At 40.3% G+C, this 23,907-nt stretch overlaps 1 long non-coding RNA gene across 3 annotated transcripts in view; it reads left to right on the plus strand.

Moving 5' to 3' along the window:
* The window catches only part of LOC113891514, a 187,362-nt gene extending 175,960 nt beyond the window's left edge, over positions 1 to 11,402 (plus strand). For all 3 annotated transcript variants that reach the window (XR_003510783.1, XR_003510782.1, XR_003510785.1), the window contains one exon: positions 11,133 to 11,402. This is a non-coding gene — a long non-coding RNA (uncharacterized LOC113891514). The remainder of the gene's footprint in view (positions 1 to 11,132) is intronic.
* Positions 11,403 to 23,907: the final 12,505 nt, after the last annotated feature.

Consider the following 23,907-nt stretch of genomic DNA (forward strand, 5'->3'; position numbering starts at 1 on the left):
CCCAGCTCCTTTATGATCCAACTATCACATCTGTGCTTGACTATTCAAAAAACCATAGCTTTGACTATATGGACCTTTATCAGCAAAGCAATGTCTCTGCTTTTTAATATGCTGTCTAGGTTTGTCAGGTGGTGCTAGTGGTCAAGAACCTGCCTGCCACTGCAGGAGACATAAGAGATGTGGATTCCATCCCTGGGTCAGGAAGATCCCCTGGAGAAGGGCATGAAAACCCACCCCAGTATTCTTGCCTGGAGAATGCCATGGACAGAGGATCCTGGAAGGCTACAGTCCATAGGGTCACAAAGAGTCAGACACAACTAAAGCAACTTAGCACACATATACACTAGGTTTTTCACAGCTTTTCTTTCAACGAGCAACTGTCTTTTAATTTCATGGCTTCAGTCACCATATCTGCAGTGATTTTGGAGCCCAAGAAAATAAAATCTGCCACTGTTTCCTTTTTTTCCCATGTATTTGCCATGAAGTGATGGGACCAGATGCCATGATCTTGGTTTTTTGAATGTTGAGTTTCAAACCAGCTCTTTCACTCTCCTCTTTCCCCTTCATCAAGAGACTCTTTAATTCATCTTTGCTTTCTGCCATAGGGTGGTATCATCTGCATATCTGAGGTTATTGATATTTCTCCCATCAATCTTCATTCCAGCTTGTGCTTCTTCCAGCCCAGCGTTTCTCATGATGTACTCTGCTTATAAGTTAGATAAGCAGGGTGACGATATACAGCCTTGTTATACTCCTTTCCCAATTTGGAACCAGTCCATTGTTCCATGTCTGGTTCTAACTGTTGCTTCTTGACCTGCATACAGATTTCTCAGCAGACAGGTAAGGTAGTCTGGTACTTTCATCTCTTTAAGAATTTTCCACAGTTTGTTGTGATCCACACTAAGGCTTTAGTGTGGTCAATGAAGCAGAAGTAGATGTTTTTCTGGAATTCCTTTGCTTTTTCTCTGATCCAGTGAATGTTGGCAATTTTATCTCTGGTTCCTCTGCATTTTCTAAATCCAGTTTGTATATCTGAAATCTCCTGGTTCATGTACTGCTGAAGCCTAACTTGAAGGATTTTGAGCATTACTTTGCTCCATTGTATATATGTACCACATCTTCTTTATCCATTCACCTGTCAGTGGACATTAGGTTGTTTCCATGTCTTGGCTATCATATGGCAACTCTATTTTTAGTTTTTTGAGGAATCTCCAAACCGTTTTTCATAGCGGTTGTACCAATTTACATGTCCAATAGTGTGCGTTCCTTTTTCTCCACCCTTCTCCAGCATTTGTTATTTGTGGGCTTTTTAATGACCAGTGTGAAAGTGGTACATCATTGTAGTTTTAATTTGCATTTCTCTCATAATTAGGGATGTTGAACATTTTTTAATGTGCCTATTGACCATCTCTTGCCTGGAAGATCCCATGGACAGAGGAGCCTGGTTGGCTGCGGTCCATGGGGTTGCTAGGAGTCGGACACTACTGAGCAACTTCACTTTGACTTTTCGCTTTCATGCATTGGAGAAGGAAATGGTAACCCACTCCAGTGTTCTTGCCTGGAGAGTCCCGGGGACGGCAGAGCTGGGTGGGCTGCTGTCTCTGGGGTCGCACAGAGTTGGACACGACTGAAGTGACTTAGCAGCAGCAGCATTGACCATCTATATGTCTCCTTTGGAAAAATGTGTGTTTAAGTCTTCTGCCCACTTTTCAATTTGGTTGTTTGTTTTTTGTTGTTGTTGTTGTTGTTATTGAGCTATGTGAGCTGTTTGTATATTTTGGAAATTAAGCTCTTGTCATTGACATCATTTACAAATATTTTCCCCCAATCTGTAGATTGTCTTTTCATTTTGTTTATGGCTTCATTTGTATTACAAAAGCTTGAGTTTCATTAGGTCTTATTTGTTTATTTTTGCTTGTGTTTCTATTGCCTTGGGAAGCCTGTGTGTTTTTATTACTTACAATAACCAAAATAAAATATCCACTGCTTTACCAACTTACAGACTCCAAATTCACACTCCCTCTAACTAGGTTCCACTGAGTTTCCAGAGACATAGAATGGCTTGAATGTTGGTTGGCATAGATAGTGATAAAAATAGATTATCTTAATAACTGGTTGACTTGGTTTTCCTTGTCAGGCAAAGGGATTCACCTCCCTGCCTGATTTTTAGGGACCTGGATGACACTGAAGTTTTGACAATCAGAGCATACTCCACTTCATCACTGAAATACAGAAGAAGTGATACTCTCATGTAGACAGCACCCAGAGTGTGTATCAGAAGTGTGTCTGGGGGCTGCTCATTTGCCCCATTCTGCACCTTCTCATGCTGCCTAGAGATAGATATGGATTAATTTAAATATGCTTCAGCTGAGAAGATGTGAATGCCCAGACTGGAATATATCTCTTTGTTTTTAAAAAAAGGGAGGGGGAGCGAAAACACCTTTAGAGTTCAGTAAAAGAGAGTTGCCATTGCTAGTTTTAGATTTATATCCATGTGGGTGTACGACTCCTCTAGTAACAAGAAATGCTCTGTATTTATGTTCTGCAAAAAAAAGCTATCATCTTAGTTGCCAGCTCTTATGGAAACAACTGCCTTAATTTAGCAAAATACCTGGACAAACCACTTGGAATAGCTGAGTCACTGAGAACCTTGGTAAGAAAAGGAAAGGAAGTAAAGAAAGAACTCAGCTCCTCTCAGTTAGTAAAGAATGTGGATTTGGGAACTGGGGAGAGGGGAAAAGATAGGAGAGAGAATTATTGAAAGAGTTGGCCAAGCATCATGGAGCAATTTCCAAGGGGCTTTTGAAGAGCTTTCATGTTTATTCTTAGACTGCATCCCCTTCTATCTGCTTAAAACTGCAGCAAAGACCTTGAATAATTTTCTTGTTTGTCTGTTTATTGAAACAATGGAAATGGGTTGAATCTATGTCTCAGTCAGTGCCAAGATGTGGATAATAAGGAATAGCAGCAAGTGCAGAGCAGGGAATGATTTAGCAGTGTCTGGACATCGTGGCTGAAGGTGACTGTGAGAATGTAAACTCTTCCAAAAATTCAGCGCACCGGTATTAGCTGCAAAACTCTGAGCACTGAGGCAAAAAAAAAAAAAAAAAAAAATCCAGAAGTAGATGCACATATATTGGGATTACCCAACACAGGAACTCACCACTGGAGAGTGATTACTATATATGCTAGTAGATTTTGTACAAAACTTTTTGGAGTCCCCAAGGATAGAATGACGAATTGAATTGAGCAGAAAGGAATTTGCCCAGAGTAATGGGGTTTGGCTGAATGAGCACTTGCTCAATATAATCCATTAATGATGACTAGAACAGATAATTCTTGCTGGACAAACTTCCCTTCAAATTTCATAATATAATATTTCTGTCATGGGAGCAGGGGAGAGTACAAACAATTTAAGGAAGCTGTTCCTGAAGTACTCAAAGGCTTTTCTTATAATTGATTCTTCCATACATAGTCCTTTCTGAGTTCTCTCCTGTCCTTGAAGGGTTCAGCAATGGAGCATGTAAAGTATCAGCCAAGTAGACAAGTATGAGAATTTTGCGCTCAGGTAAAATTATGAAGCATCCAAGGAAATAAAATAAGTCTTCTATGACCCATGAGGGGCCTGGCAGGTGAATCCTTTTAAGTACTGAGTTAAAGTCAGTTAAAAAAAACACAAGAGAAAACAAGTTCAGTGTCAAAGACTGTGAACTGAGCCACATCAGGAGGACAAACCTAGACTAGCATTCAGGAAGAACTGCCATAAATGGGAGAGATTTAGGGGCTAGAACAGTGTTGATTGTCTCAGTTCAACTGCGGGTTCCCTTGTTTGCCAGTACTTGCTGTGGTTTGAGTTTCTGGCTTTGTGGTTTGAGTATCATGTGATTTGAGTTTCTGGCTGACTAGTCGTAAATGTGTAGGGTCAGGACAAGATATTTCAAGGGAAATGCTCAGAAAACTCGATGGTAGCTGAGTCTCCATGGGAGTGAGAGAAACCAGTATGACTCAAAGTTCTGATTTTTCACCAAATCCATGATCTAGACTTTGAGATATAATCAAAAGGACATCAACTACAAAATAAAAATGATTGATTCCCAGCCCCAATACCCACCTGCCAGCATGCTTGTAAGGATTAAGTATTAACATATATGTGAAAGCAAATCATGCTGTGTTTAGTAAATAATGGTTTGGATCTTTTTCTCTCTTGCTCCTTTCTCCCCTCTCTCTCTCCCTTTCTTCCTCTATTCCTTCAGATTCTCTTCCACAATAGGTACCTTAGAAGCATCACTCTCTGAGCGTCAGACCCACTGGTTTCCAATTAAATCTGGTTTTCAGTACTCACGTAGACCTTGCCACATCAACATTCAAATACATTCAGCTACTAGCTAGGGAGATGTTCTACGCCCACATGGACGTAAGCAGTGGGTGACTGTAACCCTGAGTCAGGGTCCCTCAGGGAAGATGAGCAGAAACCTCAACAAACTCAAAGCATGTGTTTCATGTATAAGGAGAGAGCACAAGGCAAACTATCTGTCAGCTGTTTCCACTGCTGACTGGGAGGCCTTGCTGAGAGCACCCCAGCAATCCTTGTTCAAGCCTCCTGAAAGGTGATTCATTCTCTTTCGCCCTGTGGCAAATCTGTGTTAATAGTCCAAATGATATGGATTTAATAACATCATCTATATAGAAGTTACACATAGCATTCCAAAACAGAGTTCAAGCAGACCTTGTTGATATTCATGTGATCAAAATTGTGTAGTGTTTATTTCATAAGCAAATAGCAAAAGGCAACTGCAGCCCAAAGAAAAAGTTTTGGAGATGTCTACAGAAGGGTGGTAGCTGAAACGATGCAATAGGATGAGATGACTCAAGAAGAGAGTGGAAGGCAATAGATAAGGAACAGACAGGAAAAAAAATAATAATAACATTGAAAAGGCATAGCCAGAGTAATAGGAAGGTACCAGAATAAAGTAGCATCTCTAAAGAATCAGGGCTAAGAATTTCAAAAAGTCAAGAGGAGTAAGGCTAAGAGTATAGGTTGAAACACAGGTTAAGATGGAGACACCTTTTGGTGGTTTCCTATATCTCCTAGGAGGAGATACCAAATTATTCACAATGTCCAAAAGTCCTTTAGCTTTACCTCACACCATTCTCTCACTCTCCCACTTCCAAATCTCTGCTCCAGCCTCATTGGCTTTCTTTTAATTTCTCTAAGGTAACATGTTCCCTCCTACCACAGGGCCTTTGTATGTGCTGTTCCTCTGCCTGAAATACTCTTCTCCTTAGGTGCACTTGAATTTGTTTTTCCAATCTCAAAGGAAGCATCATTTCCTCAGTGAAACCTCCCCTGACTAATTCAGGCCAAGTCAAATTCCTTAATTATATGCTTTTATAGAATCATTTTTCTTTCTATCCTAGCATTAATCTCAATGTATAATTATATGTTCATTTATGTTATTTGATAAAATTGTCTTGCCCACGGGAATGTAAACTTTATGAGTGGGATTCAAGGAATTCTTAACACAGCCATTAAGATTTTAACCAAATAGCAACGGTTCTGCCAACCAGAACCAAGACTGGTGTGAAAAGAGACTTTCTGTACTGTCCATCCATTAATACATGCCTAAATAACCCCATCAAAATCACGTTGTTGTTTCTCCATGATTTAGCATTTAAGACACACCCTGGCACATCTCGAGCCTACAAACTTGTTGATTAGATTTATATAAGACAAGCCAGAAAGCAGATTTTCCAGCCACTAGTTTTTAATCTTTAGAAGGACTAAAGACTTCTTTAGGAATCCAGTGAAAGCTATGGGTATTGCTATGAATGAATTGTGTCACCTCTAAAGAGCTATATTGAAATTTAACCCCCATATCTTGGGAATATGATATAATTTGGAAATAGGGTCTTTGCAATTGGTTACGTTTGAGGTGAGGTAATTAGAGTGAGCCCTAATCCAATATGACTGATACCCTTATACAAAAGGGAAATCTGAACACAGAGACGGGGCTTCCCTGGTAGCTCGGCAGTAAAGAAGTCACCTGCAATGCAGGAGATGCAGCAGGAGCCAAGAGTTCAATCCCTGGGTTGGGAACATCCCCTGAAGAAGGAAATGTCAACCCACTCCAGTATTCTTTCCTGGGAAATCCCATGGACAGAGGAGACACAGAAACATGTATAGAGGAAGACAAGATGAAGAAACAATGTGAATACCTTCTAAAGCCAAGGAGTGCCTGAGACCACCAGAAACTGGAAAGAGACTTGAAACAGACTGTCCCTCAGCACCTTCAGAAGGAACCAACCCTGCAGACACCTTGATTGCAGACCTCTAGCCTCCAGATCTGTGAGGCCCAGGTTTTCTATTGTTTAAACCACCAAGTTTATGATCCTTTGTTGCGGCAGCCTCAGGAAACTGATCCATATACTTTCTAGAAATAAAAGCCCTTATCAACTTCCACAGCTCTTCATGTAATTTCAGGGTGTTCACAGATCCACTGAAGCCCAGTCAGTAATTCCTGCAAAGATGCTATAAAATTCCTGAACAAAATCCCATGGGATAAGGCAAAGAAAGAAGAGAGAAAAGAAAGTTGGCATCAGCTACTGTTCACTATAAGTTTGTCCCTTCACCAGACACTTGACATTTATTTCCTTGAACCCTCATAACCACTTCATGAAGTCGATGTTAGCATCCCCATTTCAGAGAAGAGGAAATTGAGACCCTGAGAGATTTAACTTCATGCACAAATTCATGCACAAAATCTAGAGAGTGGCTCTGCTGGGAATATGACCTGAATTTGTTTTACCCTAAAACCAAAGCTTTTTCCATTCTTGCCCTGCCTCTGAGCATGAGTGATATGTGAGATCCAAAGCACATGATGTGTGGTTTCCGGGGCTGTAAGGTTACAGAGAGACCAGGGTTATGCATGTGTCAGTGGCTTCGAGGGAAACAGGAGAATAGCTATAAAAAAAAAAAAAAAAAAAAAAGTCATTTCTTTTAACTGCTTTCCTTCATTGTTTGACATTATAATTTCTTTTGAACTAAGGATTTTGGCATAGAAAGATTTTTGCTTTTGCTTGGCAAGGATAGAGACAACAAAGGATTAATTAAGTCAAACTGATAATGATAATTATCAACAGGCACTTTAAATTATGATTTTCAGGGGTGGAACAGTAGTGTGGCTGAGACAGCAGAGCAAAAGAAAGTCAATCTCTCATTCATCAAAAAACATTTTTTGAGGATCCACTCGATGGTATGCTCCATGGTCTGTGGAAAGTCTGGCCACGTGGAGCCTTGAATCAAGAGATGGGAAATCAACAGTTACATCAGTCAATACAATAAAGTAAAATGTGTCTGAAAAGTAAAGAAGAGTAAACAATAAACAGTAGGAATAACTGCTGGATCTAAGTTTACCTCAAAGTCCGAGTAGTGATTATCCTGCTTAGGGAGTAAGAGAGAGGTGATTTCAGGCAGAGGTCCTGTGCAAAGGTCCTGTGGTAATGGAGAATATAATACATTTGAAGACCTGAACCCAATTCATCACAACCTGAATGTGGAATGTGAAGGGGAAAAAATAATTTACCCCAAGAGCTGTTTGGAAGCTAGGTCATGAAGGGCCTTAGCAGCAGCTGTGTGATGGAGACTGGTTTCTCCCAGAGAGCAGGGGGAGGTCAATAAAGATTGGCAGCTGAGGAGGAGGTACTGGAGAGAGGGCTGCTGGGCTCTCTGAGTCGCTGTTACTTCATGGTAAGAGATAATAAGGCCATTGTGAAGACTCAATGAGTCATTTCATGCAATACCCTTAGAATAGTGTTCCAGGAAACATCAGCTTTTATATCATAACAGTAATATGGGCCAGACTGGGGGAGCCCTATTACTGTCAGGTGCTGCATTCTAAACACCATGCCTTTCATTCCACCCATTTCCAGAGAACTTCTCAGAGGCAAGTGCCATGGTGACGCTTTGATTCTAGCCCCCGGAACATACGCAAGTTTTCCAACAGGTTTGTCCTATTCCACCTTGGTCAGAGAGCAAGGTTTTTCCTTGTATCATCCTCAGACAAGATCTGAAAATCTCCAGGTCTGTGGAAGGCAGGCTGTCCAGGCTTTGCATCAGGGAGGGGCAGCAGGCAGAGTTCAGGGCACTGGACACTCAACAGTGAACTGCAGGCCAGTGGCCCTGGCAGGCCCACCCTCCTTCTCACTTTGGGGCCCACCAAGGCTTATCTCGTTTAGGGGTTGCTTTGAGATGGTAGAGACTCACCCCAGAAGCATGCATCAGAATCTTTATGCCATGTCTTATGCTTTGTTTTACAGCTTTGAAAAAACTTAGAAGCTTTGGTGAGGCCTATGGCTGGTAGTACTTAAAAATAACATACCGCTTCATCACCATAGAAAAGTCCCAGGAGATTCAGTTCACTTGAGGACTTCACTCTCATCTCCTTATATGCAGTTTTAGAGAGTTACTCAAAATATGTGCAGGTGTGAGTGATAGCTCTTCCAAACATGCAGGCTGTGGGACATGAGAGTTAAGGTCACGTTCAAGCTATTCTTATTTCCTGACACTGGGCCTCTGAGGATGAGGACAGAAGCCCTAGATAACATGGCTACCAGAGAAAGCACACTTTCTTTGTTCAGAGAATTTCTTGTCATTAAAGACAAAAACTCATATATGCTGAGTATCCACCATGCTCAGGGACCTATTGTAGTTGTTGGCTCATACATGATCTTTTACTCTATTAAACTTAGGAAGTAATTATGATTCTCATTTTTACTACTATGGAAAATACAGCCCAGGAAGGTCTATAGATCAGACCAGATTTTCATATGCACAGTTTTACTCAAAAGTCAACAGACTCCCTGTACCCTCTACCCCATTGCAGGAAGAGTCTGACGTGTGTGAAGCCCAGCACTAGCACTACCTGGCTGTGTGACATCGGACAAACTACTTAATCTTGCTGTGCTTCCAATTCCTTAACTATAAAATAGGCAATAAAAAATATTAATCTAATAAGACTGCCGCTGCTGCTGCTGCTAAGTCGCTTCAGTTGTGTCCAACTCTGTGCGACCCCATAGACGGCAGCCCACCAGGCTCCCCTGTCCCTGGGATTCTCCAGGCAAGAACACTAGAGTGGGTTGCCATTTCCTGCTCCAATGCATGAAAGTGAAAAGTGAAAGTGAAGTCGCTCAGTCGTGTCTGACTCTTCACGACCCCATGGATTGAAGCCTACTAGGCTCCTCCATCCACGGGATTTTCCAGGCAAGAGTACTGGAGTGGGTTGCCATTGCCTTCTCCATCTAACAAGACTGCATTGAGTTAAATGAATTAGTATTTGTGAAATACTTAGGATGGTTCCTGATGATTAATTAGTGCTATAAACAAGTTAGCCATTATTGTTATTATAACTGGAAAGAGCAAAATCTCAACATCTCAAAATCTCAACAGAGCAGGATTTTATGGTCCTTGCTGCCCACCCTATCCTCACCCCATGTCATTTGCCTGCCTTTTGTCTGTGGAAAACTTTAACCAAAGAATAAGCTTAATAAGAGAAATGAGAAATGTAGAAACAAAGGAAAACAGTTCAAATTTGTTTCTATTTGAAACAGTCAAAATTGTTTCAATTTATTATTTGAAATGAATAATAAATATATATAACCAAATACATAATACATAAAATACATAATAATATGTAACCAAATAATAATATATAACCAAATAATAATAATGTAGTCATGAAGCATAGTCAAGGACATTTAGATCCTTCTCAAGAACTATAGATAATATTCTGAGCCATATCCTGTGAGCTGTCTTATAGCTACTGAAATCCCAGGTGGAAGAAGTTAACTACGTGATAACCAGACTGTACCCACGACATGTGCAACCATAATTCCAAGAACTGGCCTCAAAGGAATGCAAACAAACGGACCCTGGAACTGAAGATTAACTGTACCTAAAACAACCAAGATGATGCCGGTCAGACCACCAATGACCAATTTGAAGATGACTGGCAGAGCTGACTGCGCTGTTTCTGCATATAACCCCCTCCTTCTGTCTGTAAAAGCTCTTACCTCACTGGATGCCAGTGCTGGGGGTTGGTGGGGGGGTAGGGTGAGGGGAGTCAGCCTCTGAACAGATGTCTGCACTCCCCTGCAGTTGCTGGCATCTGAAACAAAACAAACTTTCCTTTTCACCAATCTGGCCTGTTTACTGGCTTTTGAGCGGTGAGCAGCCAAACTGTACCTTTCGTTAACAATCAGAGCAAAATCGGATATTGCCCAAGATCTCTGGTCTGAAAGTGTATACATATAAATAAATATATGTATAAAAAAAACAAGACAGAGAACATTCAATACCCAACCTCAATAGCTCATTCCAAGAAATCTTCCCTTAAAAGAAGAAAAGAAACCTCCAAAGCAGATACATGAGAAGTGTTGGTTTTTAAAAATTGTTTTCCAGTAAGAGCTAATTCCTTTATTTGGGTCTCTCACACCCCCTCTCATTTTCCCCATAGCATAATTAAGGATCTGGATGAACTGGATAATACCATTTTAGTCCCATGATTATCTGCCATTGTTATTGGCACCCTGAGGTAGAGCGCATCTAGAGAATTTTAAAGGAGTTTTACCATCATTAAAATCTTCAGCCTCAAACTTTATTCAGCTTATCCTCAGCTACAACTGGGATAATGAAAAGATAAAGATTTTGTGACATTCCTTAACAAGCTTACTCAGTAATCCTAAATTGCTGCTGTGGGTAGGCGCCCAGAACTTTCTATAGACTCTTCTCAGAGTTTGTTGTTCTATGAATTAAGTTCATTTAGCAAATCTATACTGATCATTTATCTGTGCAAATAACTATGGAGAATTTTTTTTTAAAGTTGAAGACAGGACTTGCTCTTGAGAAAAATAAAGTCTAGCTCGGAAACCATGAACTGGTCTCACATTAAAAGTAGTATGTAACTGTCCAAGTCCAGCTAGGATGTTAGGATGGCATCAAAATAGCTCTCATACATTGGCTGAAATGTGATTGAAACTATCGCATCATAATTTCACTTTTCAACTCAGATTTTTGCCAATCTCTCCCTCCAAAAAAAGAAAAAAATCAAATGACTACTTGTCCTGCTCGCTTCTAGGCCAGCGGTTCTCCAAATATATTCTCCTGAATATGTGTGTTTTGGAGATAAGAGGACCCAACGATTCCATTGCCAGCAAATGGAAGACTCCAAGATTTTAATAGCCCATCAAGTTGAATTAACACCTTTGATAAAAGTTGTTAGAAAACTGATACTAAGAAGATTGCCCCAACTCTCAAAGATGAATCAAGGGAGTACCAACGTTTTCTTTAAAAACTAACGAGTCTTATAGACTCTGTGGGAGAGGGAGAGGGTGGGAAGATGTGGGAGAATGGCATTGAAACATGTAAAATATCATGTATGAAACGAGATGCCAGTCCAGGTTCGATGCACGATACTGGATGCTTGGGGCTAGAGCACTGGGATGACCCAGAGGGATGGTATGGGGAGGGAGGAGGGAGGAGGGTTCAGGATGGGGAACACATGTATACCTGTGGCGGATTCATTTTGATATTTGGCAAAACTAATACAATTATGTAAAGCTTAAAAATAAAATTTAAAAAATACTTTATTGTTAAATAAATAAATAAAAATAAAAACTAACGAGCCTATGCCAAGAAATGGTCAGAGTATTCATTAAAACCTAAAAGTGTCACAGCTGGACTACAAGAATTTAGTTGGAATTTTTTTTTAAGTTGGTGACACTAAATGATCATCTTAATTTGGGGGGAGGATGGAGAGAGGGTGGCTTAAGAAAGAAACTTTGTAAGGCTCTCAACTTCATATCACAAAATGCTTTCTAGAAATTCACCAACATACAGGGCAGCTGCTGTGCATGAGTCCTTATTCCATCATCAGCCCTCAAACATCACTGGGAATTATAAACTTTTTAATATTTATCAATCAAAGAAGATGAAAATGGTATTATACAGCTTAACTTGCACATCTTTGATTACTACTGAAGTTGGACATTTTAACATGTTTCTTAGACATCTTCCTTATTTATGAATTGTCTACTTATGTCCTTTGCTTATTTTCTAGTGAACAATGAAGACTAATGATTAATAAAATGTCATATTTTGTAGGAAGTGTTGTAAATGTTTTCCTCGATTTGTCATTTGCCTTTTAATCTTCTTTATTATATTATTTATATATGTAATATTATAGTCTATTATATATAATATAGAGTTATATATATTTTGTGTCAGTGTTTATATAGACAATTTTATATAGTCAATCTGTTTCTCTCTCTCTCTTTTTTGCTTAAATGCTGGAATCCAACATCAGGCTGCTTTCCTATATTTTATTTTAGTATTCTTTTAGAAATCCTGAAGTGGTTTTATACTATTTTAATATCCATGTCTTTAATGCACTACAATTTATTTCAGTGCATGGTATGGGTAAAACTACAGCTATATTTTGTTTCTCAAAAAAAGAATTATTTTCCCAATACTTTTTTAGTAAGAAAACCCATCCTTCCCATGGGCTTATGATGCTTATTTTGAAATGTTAAATTTGTGTGTCTCTTTCAAGACTGTTGTGCCTAATGATTTATATGTGAATTCAACAGTCTGTCCAACTCTTTATCTAACACTTCATTTTATAACTAGCATTTCATAGGGAAAGTGCACAACCGTGCTTTCTTTTCTTCTGTAGCCTTGATTTTTTATTTTTCCAAAACAAAATTTAAAATTATTTTGTGAAACTGCAAAGGAAAGCATTTGGATTAGAATTATATTTTTAACCCCTATTTTAAGTGGAAAAATTTATAGACTGCTGAGTAGGTAATTTCAGGAACTAATTAAAATTATTATATACTGCTGCACATTTATGAAGTTTATGTATCTTTTTAGCATATAGTTTCCACAAATTTCTTGTAAGGGTTATTTCCAGGAGTCTTTGTTTTCCTGATGCAAGTGAGTTATAATTTTTGCTCTCATTTTATTTCTGATTATGTCTATTATTTTTTTAAACTATTGATTGAAAAAAAAATTCACCTTCACAATATCTTCTGTCTAAACAGATGTTCAACTGAGTGACAAGAGGCCAGTCTCCCTAAGAGGCAGACACATTGAGTTTACAGGTGTTGTGCACAGGGGAAAATGGGCCTCTGTTCAGAAGCTGTGCACCTGCGTTCCATAGTGCCAGGCTGTATCTTTCCTCACACAAGATGAATCTATTGCATACTGATGGAATCTTTTCATAACGAGGTGCTTCTTGACAGTGAGCTTCTAGTTAAAGTGCACCTCCTCAGAGAGGCCTTCCCTGACTGTCTCCATCTAAAGTGGCTATTTATTCACTCTACTCCATCACTCTTTTTTCTCTGTATAGTTCTCTTCACTCTCTGGCTTTTTCACTGGTCTGTGTGTTGCCTCCCCACTCACCAACACCAGAATGGAAGCTCCCTGAGGACAGGACCTGGCCTGTCTTGTCCTTCACTGTATCCCAGTACCTAGAAGAGAGTCTTATGCGTAGTTGCATCTCAGTAAAGCTTAATGATTAAATGAATTCCTGAGACTATGAACTGATGATGCTTCTTCAGTCTGAAAACCACAATCCCAGGACCCTTTTCTCTCTCTGGGGACTTCATATACTGTTAACAATGACCCACTGTCTGTCCTATTTCACTCTTGGCTGCTGTTAAAAATAATATTGTTGTTAACCACTCAGTCATGTCAGACTCTTTGTGACCCCATGGACTGTAGCCCACCAGATTCCTCTGTCCATGAATCCTCCAGGCAAGAATACTGGAGTGGGTAACCATTCCCTTTTACAGGGGATCTTCCAGACCCAGGGACTGAACCCAAGTCTCCTGCATTGCAGGCAGATTCTTTACCATCTGAGGCACCAGGAAAGTGAAAGTGAAGTCACTCAGTCGTGTCCGACTCTTCGCGACCCCGTGGACTGCAGCACTCCAGGCTCCTCCGTCCATGGGATTCTCCAGGCAAGAATACTGGAGTGGGTTGCCATTTCCTTCTCCAGGGGATCTTCCCAACCCAGGGATCGAACCCATGTCTCCCACATTGCAGGCAGACGCTTTAGCCTACCAGGGAAGCCCCAGAAATAGTATTACCTGGAATTAATTCAGGAAAGTGATGTTATTGAGAAGTGGCAGGAAAATAGAGGATAAAGGGATGACTTTGGCTACTCCAGAAATATTTTCCCACTGCAGAGATACCTGCTGGCTTTCTGACTGATCAGGACACGCTTTTGGCAGAAGTAGTAACAGTGGGTGAGAACATTTCTACCTTATTCCTGCCTGCCTGTTGCTTTTCAAAGCTTAGGGGCAGAATAGTCTTGGCCATTGCTCAGCTAACCCCTCTGATAGCTAATTAGTGATCATTCTTGCAGATTGATAAACTGCTGATGGATTCTTCCTGTTTCTAGCACTGTTGTAGCTTTGTAGCTTTGTTTGTTTGTTTAAATGGACATTTGACCATGAAGTCAGGGGAAAGATAAGGCTCTACCACAACCCAGAAGTCCACAGGCAGTGCTGTCAATTAAACAGAGATGGTGTTCGTGGTTTTACATTCAACTCATATTCAAAACTGAATGTAGAGAACTGTGTTTTAATGTCATCATTCAGTCTTTTCCTCATTTAATAAACATGACTTTTATAAGTAACGTTCTAGCAACATATACTCAGGAAGTCAAATAATAGTTAAAAATTGTTATCAGTTGTCCTCTTAAAGACATTGATATGAACCTCAGTGTTATCATTTATGAGATGGGAATAATAATAATAAGTTTCTAGCTCAAAGGTTGTTGCAGAGATTAAATGAAGTAATCAGTATAAAATTCTGAAGAGAGACCCTGGCATAAAGTAAGTATTGGTTACTGTTCTTTAAGATTGAGGTTGATACTATTTTAGTTTTATGTATCCTTAATATATTCTGTGAAAAATGGCAAGAACTACAAGAGCCACACTTACTAAGAGAAAGTCACTGTTATCTTTTAAAACTAAGCTTATATTATCCCTCATGGTACCTGAGTATGGCTAAGAGTGGGTACATTTCTGCCTATGGGTGTGAAGCAATGGAGAATGGACAGAGGTACCCCAGAGCACAGGCCAGCTAGTGGATCTGTGAGCACATAGAAGGCACTACCTTCATAGGTCACCTTAGGTAAGATCCTTAGAAGATTTATACAGTCATAAAGGCTTGATTTTGTTGGTCCATGAAGGGTTGGTCAGACTCTCAGGGGAAAGAAACCAAAGTAGGAAGTATCTACCATTTTGAGGGCCTATTACCTACAGAGTCATTGACTACATACTTTATACTGTTTCATTCAATCCTAACAAAATCCTTTAGTAGACCTAGAGAAAATTTAGGCTCACAGAAAGTTCCAATAACTTGTCCAAGGTGATAAGGGACCTAGTCAGCATTTGAAGTCAGTTCAGTTCAGTTCACTTGCTCAGTCGTGTCCGACTGTTTGTGACCCCATGAATCGCAGCACACCAGGCCTCCCTGTCCATCACCAACTCCCAGAGTTCACTCAGACTCACATCCATCGAGTCGGTGATGCCATCCAGCCATCTCATCCTTTGTCGTCCCCTTCTCCTCCTGCCCCCAATCCCTCCCAGCATCAAAGTCTTTTCCAGTGAGTCAACTCTTCGCATGAGGTGGCCAAAGTACTGGAGTTTCAGCTTTAGCATCATTCCTTCCAAAGAACACCCAGGGCTGATCTCCTTTAGAATGCAGATTTGAACTCAAGTGTGTATAATTTCAGGGCTTTCTCAGTTGTTCAGCAGTAAAGAATCTGCCTGCAATCCAGGAGCTGTAGGAGATGTGAATTTGATCCCTGGGTCAGGAGGACCCCCTGGAGGAGGGAATGGCAGCCCACTCCAGTATTCTTGCTTGGAAAATCCCATAGACAGAGGAGTCTGGTTAGCTACAGTCCATGGGATCACAGAATCAGACATGACTCAAGCAACATAGCATGTATGCTTGTATAATTTCAAGCCCATTTCCTTTCTGTTATAGTCCACAGTCTCTCTCAGTAACTGACAAATACTAAGCAATTTAACTTTGTTGAGGCGGGCATATAAACTAGAATGACAATGCATTATTTTACAATGGTGCTTTGAATCTTTTCAGTGAGTAGAATACTTGCCTGTGATAGCAAATTATTTAAGAAGTAAAATTTCTAATCAGAAGGGAATCCACCTAATCTGGAGGAGTAATTCTTCTTGGCCATGGAATTTATTGAATTATGCCTGATACATAGGGCTAGTTAAATATTTCTCTCCTTTTTGGGTGTTTCTGTTCATGCAGGTTGGCTATTGCTCTGAAAAGCCAAGGTCTAGGGTAGGTGGTATTAGGCACCAAGGCAAATACTTTCCTCCTGTGTCCTTGCTCCCTTCCTTTGCTGCCAGAGGGGCTGATGTGTTGCCCTTTGGCTGACCCAGGATGATAAGATCTACTTGAATTGGGATTGGTAGTAGAGCAGACACACCTAGTAATTTACCCTGCTCTGGTTTGTGGCTTCCTTGGCCTCTACTTCCTCTGCTTGATCTCGCCTAATTCCCCAGAGTCCTGCAGAAGTACTTGGGGGCCAGAGTCCCAGCTAAATGGTTCACTTGGCTCTGTCTTCTGGGCATGCGCCTCTATGGATCCTTGACAAGAGAAGGAAGTAAAATCTGGATATTCATGGATTTTGCCCAAAGTAACAACACATGATTTTAATCTCAAAATTGTCCCCAATGTTCTCCAGATATCTGCCAGATTCCATAGTTTTCTCTCCTGCATGCAAACAGCGCCAAATCCTTGGTCCTAGATTCCCTAACTAAATTCCACATAAACCAACCTCCTTCTGCTAAACCACTTTGTCTTCAGACAAAATGAGAACATGCTAGTGTTCTTTCATATCAGCCCAGTTTCCACAGCATGTTAATGAAATAGCATTCCAATGGCAATCTTGCTTTAATAGAACTTCATGATTTCTCCGGTTTTTCAGCCCTGAATATGCAGACCTTCTTTTTCCATGGCTTAAATCTAAATAACTCTTTTATCCATTCATTATGTATTTATTGGTCCTATGTTTCCAATCACCTTATTTCTGAGTTTGGAAGCAATTAAGTTTAGCCTATTTGTATCTGACTTCATTAAGTAAATTTGCTACTAACATTCTTCTAGAGATATATGCTATGCTATGCTATGCTATGCTATGCTAAGTCGCTTCAGTCGTGTCCGACTCTGTGCGACCCCATAGACGGCAGCCCACCAGGCTCCGTCGTCCCTAGAGATATAGGGATCTATCTAAATAGAAAAATTATTAGTTTATTTTTGAACAAACTGGTCATACCAAATGGTTATATAGGGCAAGAACCTAGGGAAATTTTTATCTGCATTCTAGGAGCACCCGCTGCAAATACTTTTTTTTTAAATCTATCATTCTTATATTATTGGAACTAACTGAATCACCTAAAGACTTGTTTCCCCATCTTCCTAACCTTTAATCCAGGAAATGCAAAGTTCTCATGACAGAACTAGAAAGATAAGGGGTTTAGAAAGAGTAAAATAGACTCATGAGTTTTAGAATTGTATGATAACCCATTTTTAAATAAGAACTATCTACATATTAATATAATTTCCACACAATGTTAAACTAAGAAGTGTCCTCCAAAGTTTAATTGCTACACACTTGAATACACCAAAATACTGAACTTTAGTTGTCCTGACAAAATAAAAGTCATTTTGAATTTTTTGAACTGAAAAAGCAGAGACAGTACTCCCCAAATTAGTAGACTCTCTCATTCAGGCTGTTTTCCTTTATCATTAAATGACAACATCTACTATGAGGTCGACAGATCCACAGACATGGAAATAATTCTGAATTTCTGACAGAAGAGACCAATGGTTAGTGGCTTAGGAAAGAACATTCAGTTTGGAAATGCTGTATTTTAGGATGACTTAATAGAGAGACATTTGAAATGAAAATCTCTAAGGTGCTGCTCCAGTATGGCTTGAACTGTTCTCATGTTTATTTATCTATGGGGATACCAGACCACCTGACCTGCCTCTTGAGAAACCTATATGCAGGTCAGGAAGCAACAGTTAGAACTGGACATGGAACAACAGACTGGTTCCAAATAGGAAAAGGAGTCCGTCAAGGCTGTATATTGTCACCCTGCTTATTTAACTTCTATGCAGAGTACATCATGAGAAACTCTGTGCTGGAAGAAGCACAAACTGGAATCAAGATTGCCGGGAGAAATATCAATAACCTCAGATATGCAGATGACACCACCCTTATGGCAGAAAGTGAAGAGGAACTAAAAAGCCTCTTGATGAAAGTGAAAGTGGAGAGTGAAAAAGTTGGCTTAAAGCTCAACATTCAGAAAACGAAGATCATGGTATCTGGTCCCATTACTTCATGGGAAATAGATGGGGAAACAGTGGAAACATTGTCAGACTTTCTTTTTTTAGGCTCCAAAATCACTGCAGATGGTGATTGCAGCCATGAAATTAAAAGACGCTGACTCCTTAGAAGGAAAGTTATGACCAACCTAGATAGCATATTGAAAAGCAGAGACATTACTTTGCCAACAAAGGTCCAACTAGTCAAGGTTATGGTTTTTCCAGTGGTCATGTATGGATGTGAGGGTTGGACTGTGAAGAAAGCTGAACACCAAAGAATTGATGCTTTTGAACTGTGGTGTTGGAGAAGACTCTTGAGAGTCTCTTGGACTGCAAGGAGATCCAACCAGTCCATCCTAAAGGAGATCAGTCCTGGGTGTTCATTGGAAGGACTGATGTTGAAGCTGAAACTCCAATACTTTGGCCACCTGATGCGAAGAGTTGACTCATTGGAAAAGACCCTAATGCTGGGAGGGATTGGGGATGACAGAGGATGAGATGGCTGGATGGCATCACTGACTCGATGGACATGAGTTTGGGTAAACTCCAGGAGTTGGTGATGGACAGTGAGGCCTGGCATGCTGTGATTCATGGGGTTGCAAAGAGTCGGACATGACTGAGCAACTGAACTGAACTGAACTGATATATAGATATATATATATAGATATATATATAGATATATATATATATCAGTAACTTTGGATTGAGAATTTATGATGATATATCAAATGGCTTCTCCTCCCCCTTTCCTCCTTCTCCTCCTATTATTTTATTCTTACCCTTATTCTTACTCTTCAATTATCTTTGCTGTTTGGGACATAAATTGAGTTGAGCTAGAATTTATTGGATTGCTATAATCATGATTTTTTTATATTAGACACAAAGATCTAAGCAATGCCTTTAATGTCAAGCTACCAGAATTACTGGGGTCCATCTAAAATCTTTGCCATGCTATTGTTTGCTTTAATATAATGTGAGTTATGGCAGTAAGAACACACGTGGTTGCTGATCTGATTAAAACTATTAAGTGAGAGAAATTTAACTAAAAAGACACGTCATGAAAGTGTTCACCTTTGTTGGGTTTGAAACACCACTTTACTCACTCCTGTGATGCTAATGTGCACCATAGGTCTTAAAATTTCCTAAAGTCTTGCAAGACAGATCAGTTTATGTTTTCACTTTTTTATCCCCAAGCCCTTGGAGCGACCAGAGCTACTAAGGAAAGGCCACTTAATACTTCAGAATCAAAATGTTTTGCAAAAGCAAAGGACCCTGATAATAAGATACTAAATCGCAACTGTTGATCATGCATGCCCATCAACTAATGTGATCACAGAATGTTTCAGAAATAACTTTTAGTCTTTTTCTCACCAAAAGTTTTCAATTTAGCTTTTATACAACTTTGTTTTTCCTGGAATTTAACTGTGTTAAATTTTGCAGTAGAATTTAATGGAAAACTTGACTTTGCTAAGGGTACTTATTCCATAAGATAGGGCAGCTGTACCATGATTCCACAACAAAGATACCACTTCTGCCACAAAAATGAAGCAAAATCAAGAGACCCTAAATATCTATTTTATATAACCCCCCCACCCTATCCCAAGACTATACTGTTAATCAAACAAGTTTGTGTATTTAGCTAACTTGGAATTTTCCAGTAGTTTAGATTGGTGCCTTCTGGTTGGGAAACTAATGCCAATGTTTTCTCAGCCTTTCTCCAGGGTGAGAAAACTAATTAACTAGGCTGAGAGGTTATTAAATAATATACTGTAGATTTGAAAAACCATTTCACAAGAAAACCTGTGACTTATTGTGGCTTTCTTTAGTTTTGTTTATTGATATTATAGAGCTCAAGTGAGGTTATAATGATAGCAGTCATATTTTAATAAGAAGAGTACTTGTTTTATCATCAAAAAGTACCCCAAGGAAGGAAAAGAACACTTAGCTATCCAATTTGAGCAAATGGTATGTTAAAATAAATATACAACATACCACTGGGAATGTTATAGCTGCAACTGAAGCGTAGCACACACAAACACATATACTCAGATTACCCAAATACCAAGAATGCTGTGTGTGTGCATTCAGTTGTGTCCAACTCTTTGTGACCCCATGGACTATAGCCCACCAGGCTCCTCTGTCCATGGGATTTTCCAGGCAAGAATATTGGAGCAGGTTGCCATTCCCTTCTCCAAGGGATCTTCCCAACCCAGGGACTGAACTCACATCTCCTGCATTGTAAGCAGATTCTTTACCATCTTAGCCACCAGGGAAGATGTATCCACTGCCAATTATATCCCACTGCTTGACTGTCGAAAATACATTACACGTCTCATCTTTAAATAGGAAATACGGTAACTATTAATATTTGCCCTAATGAAAGCAATATGAATTTAAGAATAGCGATATAAATGTGTCATTCTCCCTGAATAAAATATACCACAAATTATAGCCCATTGTTTTTTCTGTACATGTTCCTGAACTAATAATTCTGCTTTAAAACAAATAAAAGTTTCAGTTGTTATCATCCTAGCATAGTTCTCAAAAGATTACTGAGGTCATTCCCTGGCAGCCTAGTGGTTAGGACTTTGTGCTTTCACTGCTGCTGTGGCCTGAGTTCAATCCTAGATCAGGGAACTAAGATCCTGCAAACCACACAGCAACACCACCCCCCCCCCCACCAAAAAAAAAGATTGTTGATACTAGAATATCCATGTATAATGTTAAAGTTCAGTTTATTTTTTTAGAGCTTTCCACTCACAAGGCCTTTAAATCTCACAAATTACTCACAAGACTTTGGCTGGGGAGGCTCATAATCTCCAACTGAAGTCATTTTTCATCAATAAGAAAGGCAAGGATGCCCTTCTTGCATCTAAGGTGCCTTCAGTAGATGGACAAAAACACAATCTACATACTTCAAAAAACTGAAAGATACAATCATGTGACACAGGTGTCTATACCAGCAAAGCGATTTAAAATAACTGAGGGAACATTGAGAGGGTGGAGTTAGTAAAGAAAATCCAGCAAGGAGTGAGTGTTGAGTTTTCACATGGTGTGGAATTTAGCTTAATGGGTGTGGAATTTAGCTTAATGGGAAACTCAGTGTGTCACCGGAAATCTCCTCAGAGATCTAAACTTTCTGCCCTTTTAAAATATTTAAATAATTTTATATTTTGAATACTGGGTCCCAGTCTTAGGAAATGCAGCATTATCTCAATTTGCAAAGCCTCTGGCAACAAAGTCACCCTGATAATCAGAGCACTTGGGGGCAGAAAGGCCAGGCCCCTTTGATTCCACACAAGCCAGTGGGAGAGGGAGGAATGGCTTTGTCCCCAAGCAGGGCCTTGAGAGTTGAAGGCCAAGGGTAGAGAAGACCCCTGAGCTTGCATGGATCCTGGCAGTTTGCCTTGGGAGGGGTGGAAAGAAGTTGCTGTGATATAATATAAAGGGTCATAGACACAAGGCAGAGGGTCCACAAAGTGAAACCCAACCCTGGGCCTGGTCCATGTCAGTACTGTCTGCAGATTAAGTGAGGCACCGGATGCTCCTCTCTGTTAATAGGAACCAGTCCCTTCCCTATTCGAGAGTCCTCTTATTTTTTTTACTGTTTTGGCCACTGGAGAATTTTATACAAGACTGGTGACTGATAAAACCCTCTGCACCCAGAAGTAACCCAAGTTTCATTTCCCAGGCTCTTATGGCCATTTGAAAAGAGACCAGTGCCAAGAGCTGAGGCTGGAGAGGGAATCAGGGCCTGATCAAAAGGGCCTTGGACACCAGACTATGGAGCCTCCACTTTTCCTGGAGGCAGTGGAGAACCACATAAGCAGGGCACCATCAGGTGTGTACTGAGGTCCCACTGGACACAGAATCCTTCTGCAAGGAAGATTTAGCTTAACTGGGAAATGGCTTAACTCCCAAAGTGGACAAACTGAAAAATGAAGGGTGCCAACTTCACATGTTCTGAATAAAATAAGAGGAGTTCCTTTCCTTTCTCGTTCGAGTGGTGGTATAGATTGAGGTGGGTGAATGCAATTTGCAGAGCTAAGGGAAATGGTGCAGGGTTATCTATCCTGTGGGTGGAGAGAAAAGAAGCAGGTCAAACACTGTCACTAAGGCTTTATCAATCTGGACCACCTCGAAGGCAGCTGTGAAAGTCTCCCCCATCTGTGCAGTCCAGAGACTGGCCTTGGTCACGGCGCATTCTTCTCTGTGACTCTAGGAATCAGCATAGGCAATGGAGATAGCAGGGATTCAGGATTGGCTTATGAATGAATGAATGAAGAGAGGATGGTTTCTAGAACAAGGGAAAGGACAGAGGGTATAAAGATCTTGCAAAGATCAGCAATGCTAAGAGCTGGGATGTGCATGTGACTGGGGATGGACAAGAGGCTGTACCTTTAAGAACTATTTTGTTGAAACTCAGGACACTGAGTGCTTATGAGGATTAAAGGAGAAAATATGGGTCAAGAATGACTCTGAGGCTTCCGACCCAGGAAACTGGGACTTTAAAGAGGAAAAGCAGGCTTTTGAGAAAAGATAATGAATTTGGTGTAGATCTTAGGAAGCACTTTATTCATTAGAGGAGTGTTTTGACTGCCTTATAGCCATATATAAGCCGTATAAGGCTCATGCCTTATAGCCATGAGCACTGAAGAATTGATGCTTTTGAACTGTGGTGTTGGAGAAGACTCTTGAGAGTCCCTTGGACTGCAAGGAGATCCAACCAGTCAATCCTAAAGGAAATCAGTCCTTAATATTCATTGGAAGGACTGATGCTGAAGCTGAAACTCCAATACTTTGGCTACCTGATGCAAAGAACTGACTCATTTGAAAAGATCCTGATGCTGGGAAACATTGAAGGTGGGAGGAGAAGGGGACATAGGATGAGATGGTTGGATAGCATGACTGACTCAATGGACATGAATTTGAGTAAGCTCCAAGAGTTGGTGATGGACCGGGAAGCCTGGTGTGCTGCAGTCCATGGGGTCACAAAGAGTCAGACACGACTGAGTGACTGAACTGAACTGAACTGATAGCCATATTTATTATAAGATAATACATATTTTGAACTGTGGTGTTGGAGAAGACCCTTGAGAGTCCCTTGGACTGCAAGGAGATCCAACCAGTCCATCCTAAAGGAAATCAATCCTGAATATTCATTGGAAGGACTGATACTGAAGCTGAAACTCCAATACTTTGGCCACTTGATGCAAAGAACTGACTCATTTAAAAAGACCCTAATTCTGGGAAAGATTGAAGGTGGAGGAGAAGGGGACGACAAAGGATGAGATGGTTGGATGGCATCACCGGCTCAATGGACATGAGTTTGAGTAAACTCTGGGAGTTGGTGATGGGCAGGGAAGCCTGGTGTGCTGCAGTCCATGGGATCGCAAAGAGTCGGACATGACTAAGTGACTGAACTGAACTGAATACATATTTATTACAAAAACAAATATATCAAAGAACACGGAGAA

The sequence above is a fragment of the Bos indicus x Bos taurus genome, chromosome 4, assembly GCF_003369695.1.
Source record: "Bos indicus x Bos taurus breed Angus x Brahman F1 hybrid chromosome 4, Bos_hybrid_MaternalHap_v2.0, whole genome shotgun sequence".
NCBI classification, from domain to species: domain Eukaryota; kingdom Metazoa; phylum Chordata; class Mammalia; order Artiodactyla; family Bovidae; genus Bos; species Bos indicus x Bos taurus.